Raw genomic sequence first — 15309 nt, 5'->3', positions numbered from 1 at the left:
GTTTCACTTAATTAAATGTCCTCAAAATCCGTTAGTGTTGTAGCATGTTGACATGCCAGTATCACCCCCACCACTTTACAGGGCTGACTAATATTCTATTGTATACATCGTAGCATTTTGTTTACCTGTTAATGGACATCTGCTTTGCTACTGCCTTTCAGCTACTGAGAATAATGCTGCTAGGAAGAGAGGTATTTAAATGTCTCTGTGAAACTCTCCTCTAAGTTCAATTGAATGTTTGTCTGGAATTGTGATTGCTCAATCACAATCTTCAGTGAGCCATGACCATTCTTCATAGCACCTACATGTGAAAGTACACCCTTGTATCAAATGCACAGAAGGCTTCTTCTCATGAGGCTGAATAAAGTTGACCAGACCAAGAACATAGTACAAGTGGTCCATGAGCTAGATGTTTCTAATGACTGTGGCATCCTGCAAAGAGAGCCAAGAGTGGGGCTGTCTGGAGACCAGAGGGAATGAAAACCCACAAAGTCACCACAGGCCATGCTAGAACAAAGAAAGCAGAGCTCATGTGGGCTACAGCACTGGTTCTTAGGAAAGGTATTGGCCTGTCAGAGTTTAACACCAGCTCACACCTCTAGTCTAGTGCTCCCTCAACTCCACAACACTCTCTGCCTTTCTGGATAGAAGGGAAAACAGATTGTGTCCAGAGCTGGGAACTAGGGTGAAAAAGGCTGACAGAATGTTTTGCTGGTCATGTGCGCCAAAGCTGTAGGCCAAGGTGTCCTCCATGGAGAGTGGAGAAGAGGCTGAGGAGCTGGGAGCCCAGAGGTGTGGAATCTGGTGACTTTCCTGTCTCTAGCTTTGGTCAAGTTTCTGTGAGCTTTAGAGTCCTATGCGTAAAACAAGTGTGGGGAGGGGATGTCTAGGAACTTTCATTCATGCGTCCAGCACATATCCCTTCAGAGCCTTACCTAGCTACACAGCCTGAAGCTCATGAAGCAGTAATTCTAAAGGAGTAACAGACACAAGTAGTGTTGTCCATGCCAGAAACAGTTCTATGATAAGATGACTGTTTTTACATTTCTATGTGGGTGTGTATGTGTGTGTGCATGCGCATGCATGTGCCTGCTTGTGTGTGAAAAGACAACCGTGGAAGTGGGTTCTCTCATGTCACCAGGCTTGATCGCAGGTGCCTTTATCCACTAAGTCATATCCCCTGCTCAAGAACTCTACATACATAATAGTTCTCTTAAGCTCTGGGAGACCTATAGCAGAGGCACTGCTAGGGCGACATTTTAAAGGTGAGTTTCCTCCTCCAAGCACACACAGAACGCTAAAGGCGCATCTAGGATCCAAACTCAATATCCTGGCCCAAGGCTGTGTGTTCAGTATCTCAGGAACTTATCCTTGGGCAATTCACAGTGATACCCCCCCCCGCCCCGTGATAATACTGATTCCTATTTACTAAACATCGTGCCCGATCGTGCCAAGCACTTTATACCTTAGTGCCTGGCATTCACTAATTTATTGTTGTTAGGGCTCAAACCCAGGACTTCATGCAGGCTAAACATACCATCCATTTTTAAATCTCGTGTGAAAAGAAGCAATGTCCTCTTACATGAGAAAACTCATGTAAGAACATGGGTCTGCCCAACTCTACAGTCTGGCTGAGAAGTACTGTAGCCTTACTCTGCCCCCCCCCCCCACGCCAGCCTCTGGCAGAGCTGTGAATAGCATGAGATATGGAGGTCTGGACACCCATAGGCTGTCTGCTCATCTCTTAACTTCAGTGGACTTTGCCTTACAGCCTGAGCTGGCTCTAAGGGGGAGGGCACCTCGGAAGGTAGCCGTGGCGCATGCTCTCTGTCTTGGACAGGTAAAGAGCTGGAAGGTCAGAGCCCTAGGTTGAACTGTTGCAGCAGCCTCATGTGGACAGAAGCAAAGACTACCTTCACGCTGTGGCTTCAGAGACCCCCTGAAAGTCTCATCCACAGAAGAACTGACGCTGAGCACCCCTTGGTTGCTGTCGACTCCTTCCTGCACCTCTGCTCTAAATTGTCTACTCAGACCTGTTTCTGAAATCAAGTTCTGGGGTATAGCCGGGGATCCCCAGACAAGCTGGAGAAGCAGGAACCCTGGACTGCCTCCTACCGGCATCCATGCTGGGGGTTAGATGAATAGATAAACAGACAAAGGATCTGATGAATGGAGCGAGCCCAGCTAATCAATGACAGAAAGAACAAAGGCATGAGTCCATCACCAGGGAGGAAAGAGTAAGGCACAGACTAGTCCTTTTGCCTTAGCTTGGCCTGACTTCTGACCACAGTTCATAGGTGGAGGACAGACATTACAAGCAGCACTCAGACTGAGCTAAGTGGTTGAGTATGTATTATGTATCATGTTTGAGGCCCCAGGTTTCATCCCTAGCACTCTCCCAAAAGCAAAAGGAAATCTCAATGTATAAAGCTATCCCATTTGAGATTCCAGAAACCATCTCATAGGCACCCCCCTCCCCATCCCGGAATCCTCTGGAAAAGATGCCAGTCATCTGCCTCTTTGCCTCCAGGACAGGATTAGAGGGATGCCTGATGCTTCCTCCCATTGGTACCCATGTGAGGGAAGGGTCCTCCCCCACTCCCTGCCCCCTCTGGGAAGCCACACAGAACTCCAAGTTAATTAAAGCCTCCACTCTGAGAAGAAGGGGAATGTTCCATTCGGTAAATTTAGAAACAGCTGGTTAGTTTCACCCATTACTTTTGTGCTAACATCAGTGGAGTTCATTCAGCTCTGTCTTTTCATGAAGCTGTCCTTCCAAGGCTACCTGATGGCTACTAATTGCTGCGACTACATTTCTGAATTGCAAATTTTCTGCACTGATAAAAACTTTGATTGCCTGTCAGCTACACATAAGGAAAAGATCAGCAGTGCTAAATGAGAGGCCCCACGCTTGGATAATAATGCCTAATGAATTATTCAGGAAAGAATGCTTGAATGAAGCAAACAATTTGAAGGGTTACTAGCAGCCGTAACAGTTCAACAGGCAAAAGAACAAAAGTATCATCCTGAACATTACACTAATGATTAAAAAATGCGTATTAATTCTAGATTTGGAGAAAAAAGAAATGCCAATCTGATTTTAAAGGTTAATCATTATTTTCTCAGTAATGCTCTGATCTCTGGTATTGGGGGGTTGGTGAAAGGGAAGAACCCTTTACCAATATTTTGGGATGTGTAATATTATGACATAATAGAATCATATAATTTCACACACATCATTTAAATATTGTAAATTTCAAATTTCATTGCAAAAGATAACACACACACACACACACACACACACACACACACATCCCTAACATCACTTGAGAGAACTTTGCTCAGCATTCACTGCACCAGAGCTAAAGACCCCTCCTCAAAACAAGGGGCTCTGCAGAAACAGCAAAATGAAATAAGATGTATGTGATTAAACATATGCAAATACATATCATAATTAGTGACTCTTTCTGGTGGGATTTGAATGTGTTTTACACATTTTGCAAATGCGCTGATGATACCATTAGGAAATTCTTTTAAAGGCTTCTGCCCATTGGGTCTGAAACCCAAGAAAACAAACCAATAAATCAGCTTTTAGTTTCTGTCCAATACTGACACATTTGCTGCCTTCATAAAAATATATTTCTACCACTCAAAGTGCTAATTTGTTTTGACAGATGCTGTGGAATTGCCAAATATGGGGAGGGGGGAGCAGTCCTCGAAACCATAATGTAAAACTGAATAATTAGAGATGTTAAAAAATAGGAACACAACCACTGAGGTATTATGATGGAGCTCAGTGTTTAAAAATAGCTCTTTAGGGCTGTGCTTAGGAGACTCGAGGCAACTCACCAACTCACCAACAGAGGATCTTCAGAAGCCACGGTGTGGTACCAGGACAATTGTAAAAGTAGTGCTTAATTACCAAATATGCTGCCAACCACTTAGCAGTTCAATGAGATTTTTCACCCAACTCAAAAGCCTATGGTATTAGTCATCAATTAGTAATTTTATTATAAAGATGTTTAATGTCAACACAACACTCTTCATTTCTGGCTGTGACGCTGCACGGTGGTGGCTGCAATGTCTGATTTAGAAGGCTGACCATCTGCCAGGGCCTGTGCTCTCACAGCTGACTAATGCTCTCCCCAGAGGACTGGGGCTCCTTGTGTTTCTGTTGCTGTCTTTTTGATATCAAAGTGGGGTTGATAAACACATTCAAGTCACAATTAAAAAACATTTTCACTGACCAGTTGCCACCGATGGCATCAGACAGCTTTGTTGTAGTAACAACTCGTTTAATGGTGTTGATGTGCAGGCAAGATGAAGTGCCCTTTTTCTGGTCCTTACTAGCTCCTTAATTTTCTGTGACATTTCCAGGTACTAGGAATCATATGAGGAAATGCCATTTGGTGCACCTCAGGCAGAAAGGCAGAACAAATGCTGGGCTTTTCAGGTTAAGGCTACAGGCTGGAAGATCCATGCAAGCTAGAACTCACTCTATGAGGAATATAATATGTGGTTCAAGCCAAGCCAATGCAGCCATTGCACTGCATCCTAATACACCAATATGTGAAGCCTGAAATGAAAAGCAAAAACTCTGTTGCCCTTTTTACAGAAAAATCAGCTCTTGTATGCTTTATGTGAAAGTATACTTTTCTATTGCTGTGGTAAGATTCCATAACCAAGGCAACTTATAGAAGAAACAGTATATGTGGACTTACAGTTTCAGAGAGTTGGAGTCTGTGATCATCCTGGCAAGGGGCATGGCAGCAGGCAGGCAAGCACGGCACAGGAATTGTACCTGCAAGCTCACACCTTGAGGCACCACCACCAGACAAACAGAAAGAGGAAGACACTGGAGATGGTACCAGTCTTTTGGAACCTCAAAGTCCATTGTTAGAGACAAGCTTCTCTAACAAGGCCACACCCCTAATCCTTCCCAAACAGTTCTACCACCTGAGAACCAGATGTATGAGTGATCAAACCACCACAGCGGTTGCAGACATTTAGGCTTGAAAAAGAGTGATCTGATTGGAGACCAGAACTTTGTGTGATGAAGGAAAAACTGGAAGTACAGAAGCTTCTGTGCTGAGGCAACTCAGGTAACGCTACTCAAGCCACAAGGCTGATATTATCTTTAGTTGTTTTTCTATTTATAGAATAAAAAGAAGTGATGCTTCAAGAAGTCAGGTTTCCTGCCCAAGTCTTGAATCAGTCTCCTTGATGCTGTCCACCTTTGGGCATATAGCAGAAGAGGGGTACTTGGGACAAGACATGAAGGCCATGTAAACTTTACTTTTCAAAGGAAACCAGGGCTCTGGAATGTGGAGAGAAGAGCCCGAGTGGCACTGTCAGTGGTAGGGCTGAGATTCACAATGCCTCCCATTGTACCCCTTCAGCTGTCTCTTAAGAGTCCAGGGCCTTATCCAAGCATCACTGGGAACTTCTACAAGCATATGCTCTCGGCATTTGGAAAACTCTGAGATGCATGGGCACAGCATGGACTTGACAGTACTTGCTCACTCTTCCCAGCCATGGTGCTCTTTTGAGGTGTTTTGAGATAGTAGTGACCCCTGGGTCATGTGCAAAGATGCCTCTCTGAGTGGGGGCATCCTAGACTTCTTGATTCTCAGAACACAATGAGAGTCAACGTGGCTAGCAGACAAGTGGGGGATCTGCTGCAGCCTGAGGGGAGTTAGGTCTATGATGGAAGGGTGACTAAACTGAGAAGCTGATTGGTCTGGGTAAAGCCCTGGATCTCAGTCTGGCCGCTGGTCCCACCACTCAACTATGAGAAGCTATTACACACAAATTGTAAGATGAACTAAGTCCTTCTCTCACCAGCTTGCTTTTCATCATGGTGTTTTTCATAGTGACGGAAAACCCACCTAGGATAGTTCTGTCATGGGTTTCCATTTGTGAGGTCTGGGGGATTCTTCCTGGCACAGAGAGATTCCAGAAGAAAGGCAATCGACAGCTGCCTGGAGAGCCTAAGACATACTCCAGCACCCAGTAAGAGCTTCCTGGTCCTCTTTGGGTCCGGTCCTGATGTATTGTCTAAGAAGATTTGCTTTTGACCCCTGAGCTTCAGAGTGGTCTTGGGAGCCACTGGGGCACTCAGAGTGCTTGGAAGAAAAGTAAGGCAGAGAAGACACTAATCATTCAAGAACATTCTGTTTTCTAGACTGGTTTTAATCTTGCCATCCAGTCTGTGGAAGAGAGAGAGAGAGAGAGAGAGAGAGAGAGAGAGAGAGAGAGAGAGAGAGGACAGAAGAGAGGAGAGTGGAGAGAAAAGAAAGGAGAGATATCAAAAGAATCAAGAGGTAGGTAGGGCAGTGAAAGACACTAAGTCAACTAAGCCACAACTGGGTCCCTCATGTGCCCTGATTTCTGTCCTTGTTGTCTGATCTATCATATCAGTCCATCTTAAGTGGTAGTTAATGTTATCACATCTCAAAAGAATCCATCATGTGTTCTATAGTCACACATATTCACTCATTTAATCCCTCTCTTATAGATAGGCAAGGCTACTAACCTTTGTTCTCCAGCAGGGGCACCGAGTACAGAGATGCTGATAAACTTCTCCAGTTATTTATAGTAAGAGACTGGCTTTAAACCAGGCAACATGGCTCTGGAACCCCTCTTGCCACTATCTGTATCAGTTGACTTTTATAAAGTGACACCAGAGAGACCTGATCCTTTCTCCCAGTGTAGACTTCCTTTCATCCTGCATTGAGTAAGCTCCAGGCTATGTTTAAAGATAAAAGAAGGGATGGCTTCTCTCTTTTCATGATACAAAAAATCTGGGCTGTCAGTCACATGGCATTGAACTTGGATGGGCTGGACCCACAGACACTGAGTTATTGGATCATTTAGGCCCCTTTGTTCTATAGACTGGTGTCTTTCATATCTCCTAAGGAGTAATAGAGCTCCTGGGAGACTTACTTATATTTTTTTGGAAGGTTGATTTACTTCTTTACGTTCATTAATCTGGGAATATTGATGGACTTTGGGATGTTTACAATTCCTACTGCTCTGTCCCTGGAATCCATTCATTCTTTCCAGCTCCAAGCATGCGTCCTGTGAATCCAGGAGGTGCTGGTGGGATGGGGTGCTGTTTGTCAAGATGCTAAATTGATTGCATCCATCCAATCCGTACCTCTGTGCAGTGGGATTTGAACCTAAGAAGGGCAAGTGAATTAACCCTGTGCCCTCTTGGCCTGTCAGCCCTCTAGGCAAAGCAGGAATCAAATGGAATCTCCCTCCTGCTAAGGGGCTGCAGAGCTGTCAGTCAGAGTGAGGAGTCTCCCGAGGGAACATAATGAGACTTGGCCCCAGGGCAGGGGAGCCACGTTCCTGAAGTCCTCTGCGGCATGCGGCCACGGAAGCAGTGCATGCACTGGCATGTCTCTAGGCTAATAACAAGATTTTTGATTTGTTCCTATAATGAAGGATTATGTCTAAGCACACCAGTGGGTAGCAGGAGACTGTCAACACCCAGGTGGCCACTTTCCTAAGAAGCTGAGTGAGAGCATAGAGGTGATTTTCCAAGGGGAAATGCCTGCTGTCTCATCACCATCCAGGCAGGAGAAAATAATCAGCGGAGTTGGTAAGCAGGTAAGGAGAGTTTCTACCGAACAAAGGCCCCTCCCACCTCTTCTGACTGTGAATCCACAGAAGAAAGAAGAAAAACCACCCTCTTCCCGGGGGAGAGCTCTGGGCAGCGTCAGCCTCTAAGTTGCTCAGATGATCTCGGGGTGAGGGTGGTAATCCACTTCTTTCACTGTGACAGCCTCTGGGCAGAAAGAAACTAGACAAGGTGTGTGCCGAGGTGTGTGCTGGGCCTTTACTTTTCTTCTCAACCCTAACTTTTATCCAGCACACTTAGAGAGCCTGTTCAGAAGTTGTGGGGTTGTAGACTATGTGGGGGTGTGCACCGTGGCCCTAGAAATAGCATCCATTCTTTTTGTGAGTGACACATTTGTTGCTCAATAGGACAGGAGCTTGAGTGCCAGTCCCACCCATTCTCTGCCATTTCCTGTCTCACTGCCTGACTTCCATCCATCCTTATTCACAAGTAAACAGACATTTTCCTTCCTTCTGTTCCTTCCTATAAGACGGCCACCCTGCAGCCAACAGCCCCAACACTACACTTTGCTCTCATTGGCCATAAGACAGCATCGCGGCTTCCTTCCCAGAGCTCCAGACCTAGCACAGGCCTCCACTCCCGGGGCAGGCTGGTCATGCCTGAATTGAATGTCACAAGTGCTCCGACCTCTTGACGATGGAAGGAAGTTGGGAGGAGCAGGAGAATTGTCAGTGTCACTTGGAGCTCTCTGCTGAGCTTGCTCTTCTTGGTTAGCCAACGTTCAGAATCTCATCAGTAATCCACGTGCCTCAGAGATACCGAAATGGACCCCAGCCATTTTTACAACCTGTGATGGTTTGAAGTCCTTGACACAGTATCTGCTGACTCTAAGGTCTTCCATTCAGTGGTCTGACTCCAGAGCCTGTGAGGTATCTTTATTGTTCCCACAAGCAGCCCTAGAAGGCACCCCTTAGGGTATTACCTTGCTTGTGTGTGAACCTGCGGCTGCTTCCTTCACTGCTTAGGCCAGCTTCTTAGATACACTCTGGAAACTGGGATCTGTGAAGATATTTTTGGAAGTAAGCTTAGGAAATCTTTCATAGAAAAAGAGGGAAAGACAGTGAAAAGGGAAGGGAGAGAGGCAGGGTGGGTTGAGAGAACATCATACACATGAGCACATAATACACACACTGCAGAGATAACACACACACACACACACACACACACACGAGAGAGAGAGAGAGAGAGAGAGAGAGAGAGAGAGAGAGAGAGAGAGAGAGATATCACACAGATACCACACACAGAAGACACACACACAGCAAGAGGTGGGCGAGGGAGGGAGGGAGGGAGGGAAACAGGCTCTTCAAGGCTCTATAGAAAGCTTCAAGGTGTGCTCCCCTTTCTTGACAGTGAGGTCAGAGATGTCAGTAAGATCTCAAATGAACAAGAGGACCCTGACGTGGAACTGTGAAGTCTAGTCTGGGCTAGAGAGCAAGTTCCAAGCCACTGACAGCTGAAGTCTAGTTTTTCCAAGTCACAGACCCACTGGTGTGACTTGTGGATCTGAATTTTCCAAACCCGTGAATATGACAGATAATTCATATTTGCTTGCATAAAACATCTGCCCCTGTCTGTCATGTTCACCTTCCCTGAGGGTGCTTCATGGCATATGATTCAAGACACCTTTAGGATATCTGAGGTCATTGGTCTCACTTCTGATCTCTCCCACATGTTATTAGTGTGTCCTCAAGGCAACTACACCCCCAACATGCTCCCCCAGCCACACAAAAGCCAAGTGCAGTCAGTCTTGTAGGGGAGTCACTCTGTAGCAATGTCCTAAGGCTAAGTTGTGTACAGCTTCCCCATCCCCACCATCCCCGCAATCCTGCAGACTTTCACAGGCAGCTCTGTCTGAAATTGGAGGGCAGAATACAGGCTTCAACCCTTGGTGGACTGGGGAGTTGTTTCCTGATTAGTTTGTGTGCCTGAACTCTTTCTTTCATACGGCATGGAACCTCCTGAGTGCCTCTGTGGGTCATGCTTATGCAAACCTCACCCACACTGAATTCCCATACTCAAAAAAGATGGTTCTGAGAAACGGTCCTGGAAAATGGGTACCTTGCTCTCTCCTAAACAGGATTGAACTAAGTTAAAAAGGTAGGGCTTCACACATGTTAGCCAAGAACTCTATAACTCTGTGAGACAGGGTTAAGTCAGGGTTACTAATTTACATGCAACAAAATCCGCAGGTTTTTTTTTTAAAGTTTTATTTTCATTTTAGAGGACAGAAATCATGTACACGCTATGGCATGCATATAGAGGTCCAAGGAGTCAGTTCTCTCCTTCCGCCATGGGGACTCTGGGGATCAAACTCAGGTAGGTCATCAGGCTTGGCAGGGGGCGCCTGTACCAGCCGCTCACACACAAGCAAGGTGAACCCTAAGGAGGCACCACCCTAAGGAGGCACCACCCTAAGGAGGCACCTTTCATCAGCCTGGACACGCTTGCCTTCTAAGAGTGGGATTTGAAGTTTTGACAGAAATATATGTAGCGCCAGCACTATAGGAGACATAAGACTTTCCCATCACCTCCAAAAGTCAGCATGAGCCACTTTGTAATAAACATCCTATCCGTCCTTCGCTCCTGGCATCTTCTGACCTTTGTTCTTAATGCATTGTCTTTCTAGAACGTCATGCAAATGTAATGCCATTCTATTACTGAGTTGTTAAGTTCTTTGTGTAGTCTAGATTTAAGCCGTTGTAACTTACATGTTTTTTTTTTTTATTCTTTAAAATGGGCTTCTTTCTTCACAATACCAGATGATTTCAAGGACTCACAAGGGACAGTGGTGTTTAGAATCAAAGCACCCTTTGGCCAAGAAAATACAGAATGGTCAAAAGAGAAAAATATTCTCTGTTCTTGAAAACTTTAACATGTTAAATACATTTGTAGTTTACTAATCTGTTGGGGTCCAGGTCAATGTGGTGCTTTCTCAGAATCCCAGATGAAAAGAGAAAAAGGATACTAGTTCTGGGTCCCTGGTCAGGAGCAGACTTGGTAAGGTCTGGTCTGGGGCCAGGGCTTGAGAATCCAACTTTTTACCCCTGAGGGCTGTGATTATCAGTCACAAGGCCACTGTGTGCTAAGTCTGTGACGCACTTGAGAGAGCCTGTGTTCCCGTTGTGCAACGTTGCTTGATGAACTTCCTGCTGACTTCACCCCCATTTTCTTCTGCAAATAGTATATAGGATTCTGCAGTTCTTACTAAACTCGCAGGCTTGAGCCACCAGCTCTTGCAGACCTCATGATCCCAGCTTTCTGTTTTTGTATCCCCAATTCTCCTCTCGACACTTCACCATTCAGGATCCTTATTCCTGCAGGTTTTAGCCATTAATCACAACATAATGTAATAATTTAAAACTGTTTTGTTGTTGTTGTTGTTGTTGTTGTTGTTGTTGTTGTTGTTGTGTGCACATGTGTATGAGTGGAATGCTTGAGGAGACCAGACTTTGGCATCTGACCACCTAGAGTTAGACTTACAGATGGCTGTGCACGACCTGATGTGGGTGCTGGGAACTGAAATGTGTTATTCTAGAAGAGAGTAAGCACTTTTAACTATCAAGTCATCTCTCCAGCCTCAGAGCCTAGTATATTTTCATAATGGTCATATATTGACTTATTCAGACTAGAAGATTCTTTGGCAGACTCTTCTGGGAAGCTAATAAATTGCAGAGGAATTATTAAACACATATTTAAAATATCCCCATTGAGTTTCAGAGGGTTGTAGATGTTTAAAATCCACCGTGGATCTTTCAGGGCAGCATCACAGCCCTAAGCCCCCCAGTACTGCTTGGCTGGTATTCAGAATGGCATAAGACATATGTAGGTTTCAAACACCCCATGACCAGTGACCCTTTCTGGCACCACAAACTCTACAACTCTCAGCACCAGGACCGGGTAATTCAAATGCTCCAAGTGAGACATTTGTCAACATGTTGAGAAAGAGAGAAACAAAATCATGAAAGGACCAAGAAAACTTGTGTTGCTATTACCAGAGGCAGAGGAGAGGGTGTCACACTGAAACCTATTAGCATATATAATTAATATACAAGCAAGAAAGGAAAGGAAGAGGGAAGGGAGAAAATCCCTGCTTGGCACTAGTGAGCACAAGCTGCTGTCAGCCCTGTGTATGGGCTTAAGGGCCTTCTCCCTCTTGAGGAGGCAAGGGTGGTAGAATTGGCTGCCTATGCCAGCCTTCTTTCTGCAGGCCTCACTGCGGACTCCTCCTCCGAAGCTTCCTGTCAACGCATTTAATTGGCCACCGGTCACCTCAGGCAGACCTAGGTCAGGAAGAATGTCACCTGCTCCTTGCCTCTGGTTCCAGCTTGACACAGAATTCTGTATCATCAGCATTCACCATGGATTTACATTTGTTCTTTTATTTTTTTTGGTTCATTTCTAAAGCTAGAGGCAGAAATAGACTAAGGCACCGATTTGAAGGATCTAGACTGGGGCCCCCGCATTGTGCTGTTGAACATTACAAAACATTTTCAACAAGAGTTATCTTTGTGTGGATGGTAACAGAGGCCACAGGGGTGAGGACTGTGGTGATGAGCAGGGAAGCTGCTGAGAGACAGCAGTGACATCTCTCATTATTGGCCCAAAGGTTGCAACGCTATCCCATTAGCTGGGAAGATGGAGCCAGGTGGGAAAAGGAGGGAGGGAGAGGGAGAGAGAGAAAGAGAGAGACAGAGAGACAGAGAGACAGAGACAGAGAGACAGAGAGACAGAGAATATGCTTGATGAGGGCTTTTGAAAACTGAAATCGCACCCCTACCAACAAACTCCTCCCCCAATAAGACCACACCTCCTAATCCTTCTCAAATAGTTATACTAACTGGGGACTAAGCATTCAAACATGAAACTATGGAAGCCATTCCCATTCAAACTACCACACACTTCATAGAAGTTTTTCTTTCTTTTTAAGACAGGATCTCACTACATAGTAAGGCAGGTCTCAGGCTCAATTACAGCTGTGAGCAGCTACACCTGACACAACTTCACAGAATTCTAGTACAAATTAAACAATTTAGCACCTGTAACAGCCTCCAAACAGGGCCCTGTCAAATTTGCTCCTTCTGATTCTATGTAGACCTAACCCGAGAGAAGCTCAAAATACAATCTTTCCCTCTGTTTTAGTCTTCTTTTCCTATTATCATCATTATTATTATTTCAGTTTTATTCATAACCAACGCAGAGAGTCTCATATAAGCAAAGTCAATTCCTGTTTGCAAAATAGGATAAGAAATTTAATCCACATCAAAATAGAAATGACTGCTGTGCAGTATTGGCACACACCTTTAATCCCAGTGCTTAAGAGGCAGGACGCAGAGGCAGATCTCTCGAGTTCAAGGCCAGCCTGGTCTACCAAACAAAGCAAGTTTCAGAACAGTCAGGGCTAGACAGAAAAACCCTGTCTCAAAAAACCAAAAATGAGACAAGATCAGTGACATTTTATTCTATACAGATAGCATCTGGTATCTGGTACCAGGCTGTCCTCTTGACTTGTCCTGAGTGTGAAATTTGCTTTTTCATGCGAACAGCTTGGACACCCACGCTGTGTGCTGGGGAAAGCCTGTTGCTTCATTACCTTAAGAGTATGGGGTACAGCTGGGCTCTACTGGATACAGTTGCTTGGCTTCTTTCACTGACATCCTCATCTTTCTCTCACCCGGTTCATTTCACCTATCCACTTATGCCTGTACCCCACAGTGAGAGAGGGAGGCTTCCTGTCTTCTGATAGCCCCAGCAGGGAGCTGCCGGTGGGAAGATTTCTGCTAGTAGTTGAAGAGTAATAAATGGCCAGCAACTGAAGAGTGAACATTAGCATGTCTATATTTTAAAGTACTGTTGCAGAAGTTAGCCAGGATCCTCCCCCTGTCTGTGTCCTCCCCCCATCTCACTCCCTTTCAGAACCCTCTCCCTCTACTGCCTCTTTTCATCTTCTCAGCTTTCCTTTGTTCTTAGGTTTGTTAGCTCCTACCCAAGACCTTTCTTCACTCTGCAGAGGTCTTTGGTTCTAATGTTTTCTCTGTGCTGCAGAGAAAGAACCCCAAGATGGATCCTCTAGGACAACACTCAAGAAACCTGCGCTTTCAAAAGCAGTTATTTTCTTGAAGAATTCCCCAACTTAAATTTTTCCTCATATCTATCTCTATCATCTATATCTATATCTATATTTATATATATCTTATCTATATCACCTATATCTATCTATATATCTATATCTATCATGATATCGATATAGTAAAGATAGAAATAGAGATAGATGTTAGAGAGATAGATATAGACATAGGTGAGATAGAGAGAGAGAGGGAGAGGGAGAGGGAGAGGGAGAGGGAGAGGGAGAGGGAGAGGGAGAGAGAGAGAGAGAGAGAGAGAGAGAGAGAGAGAGAGAGAGAGAGAGAGATCTTCATCTACATTGCAGGTCACAAAGCCCCACATTCTCTCACTGTTTTGCCAAGGGTATTGCTGTTCCCATAGATTCTTTTCCAGTCTGTGGTTCTCTTTTAAGATCAATCTCACAGAGATAAAATTTATCTACATAAATGAATCATTGTAAGCATATAACGGATTCTTATCCTTCTAAATCTACGTTGACTATGGCTCAGCGGCCATCCCTTCCCCATCATGATGAATTCCATCCTTCTGGGATCTTAAACTAAAGCAAACCATTTTTTCCTCTAAATTGTATTTGGTTGTGACATTTCATTGCAGCAACAGAAAAGTAACTAATACAATACCTCTCCAAGTAGATATGTTGATCAGATAGTTGCATATACAAAGCTGAAACTCTAAGGAGTGCTGTGTATAGGAAACTTATATTTCTGATTCTTCGGTACATTGATAGACTTGAAAGACATATTGGATGAAGCAACTGAGGTCAGTGAGTTTAGATGAAGAGATGTGGCCCAAGACCCTACAACATCATGAGGACCTTAGATGATGACAGAAAGGAAGAAAGAGAGAAAGAAGGAAAGAAAGAAAGAAAGAAAGAAAGAAAGAAAGAAAGAAAGAAAGAAAGAAAGAAAGAAAGAAAGAAAGGCAGGAAGGAGGGAAGGAAGACAGACAGACAGACAGACAGACAGACAGACAGAAAGAAAGAAAGAAAGAAAGAAAGAAAGAAAGAAAGAAAGAAAGAAAGAAAGAGGAAAAGAATCCAGAGAGGCTGGTGTCCTGAATACCATGGGATAAAGAGGTTTGGGGGAGGAAAGAAAGATCAACTATGTTCAAAAAGATTTGGTAATAATGCTAGTAAGTTTCAGACTAAGAAATGAGAGTTGAATCAGCAACATAGCAGTCTTAGTGACATCCTCAGTGGCAGTTATAAAGCAGTGAGGTGGGAGGTCATTGGGGAATGATAAAGATACAATGAGAAGAGGAAACGTGGTTAAAGGCTTACACAACAACACAACCTTCAGTTGTTGAGACAGCACGTACAAGAGCTGTGCAAGTCAAGCTGGTCAAAGTTTCAGAATGGATCGGAGAGAGGCTTACAAAGTCCCACCCCTGCTGAGGAGCGATTAGCAATTGATATCTGCTGGGGGAGGGAAAGTCAGTTGTCTTCACGGATGCAGGAACTAAGAAGCTACCAATTCTGCAGTAGATGGTCCCACATCTGCACATACACAGGCAACACTAAATGAGCTCAGTGGGTTTAT

This window comes from Rattus norvegicus, chromosome 3 (assembly GCF_036323735.1).
Source record: "Rattus norvegicus strain BN/NHsdMcwi chromosome 3, GRCr8, whole genome shotgun sequence".
NCBI lineage: Eukaryota > Metazoa > Chordata > Mammalia > Rodentia > Muridae > Rattus > Rattus norvegicus.
Note: the sequence above shows the minus strand (reverse complement) of the source record.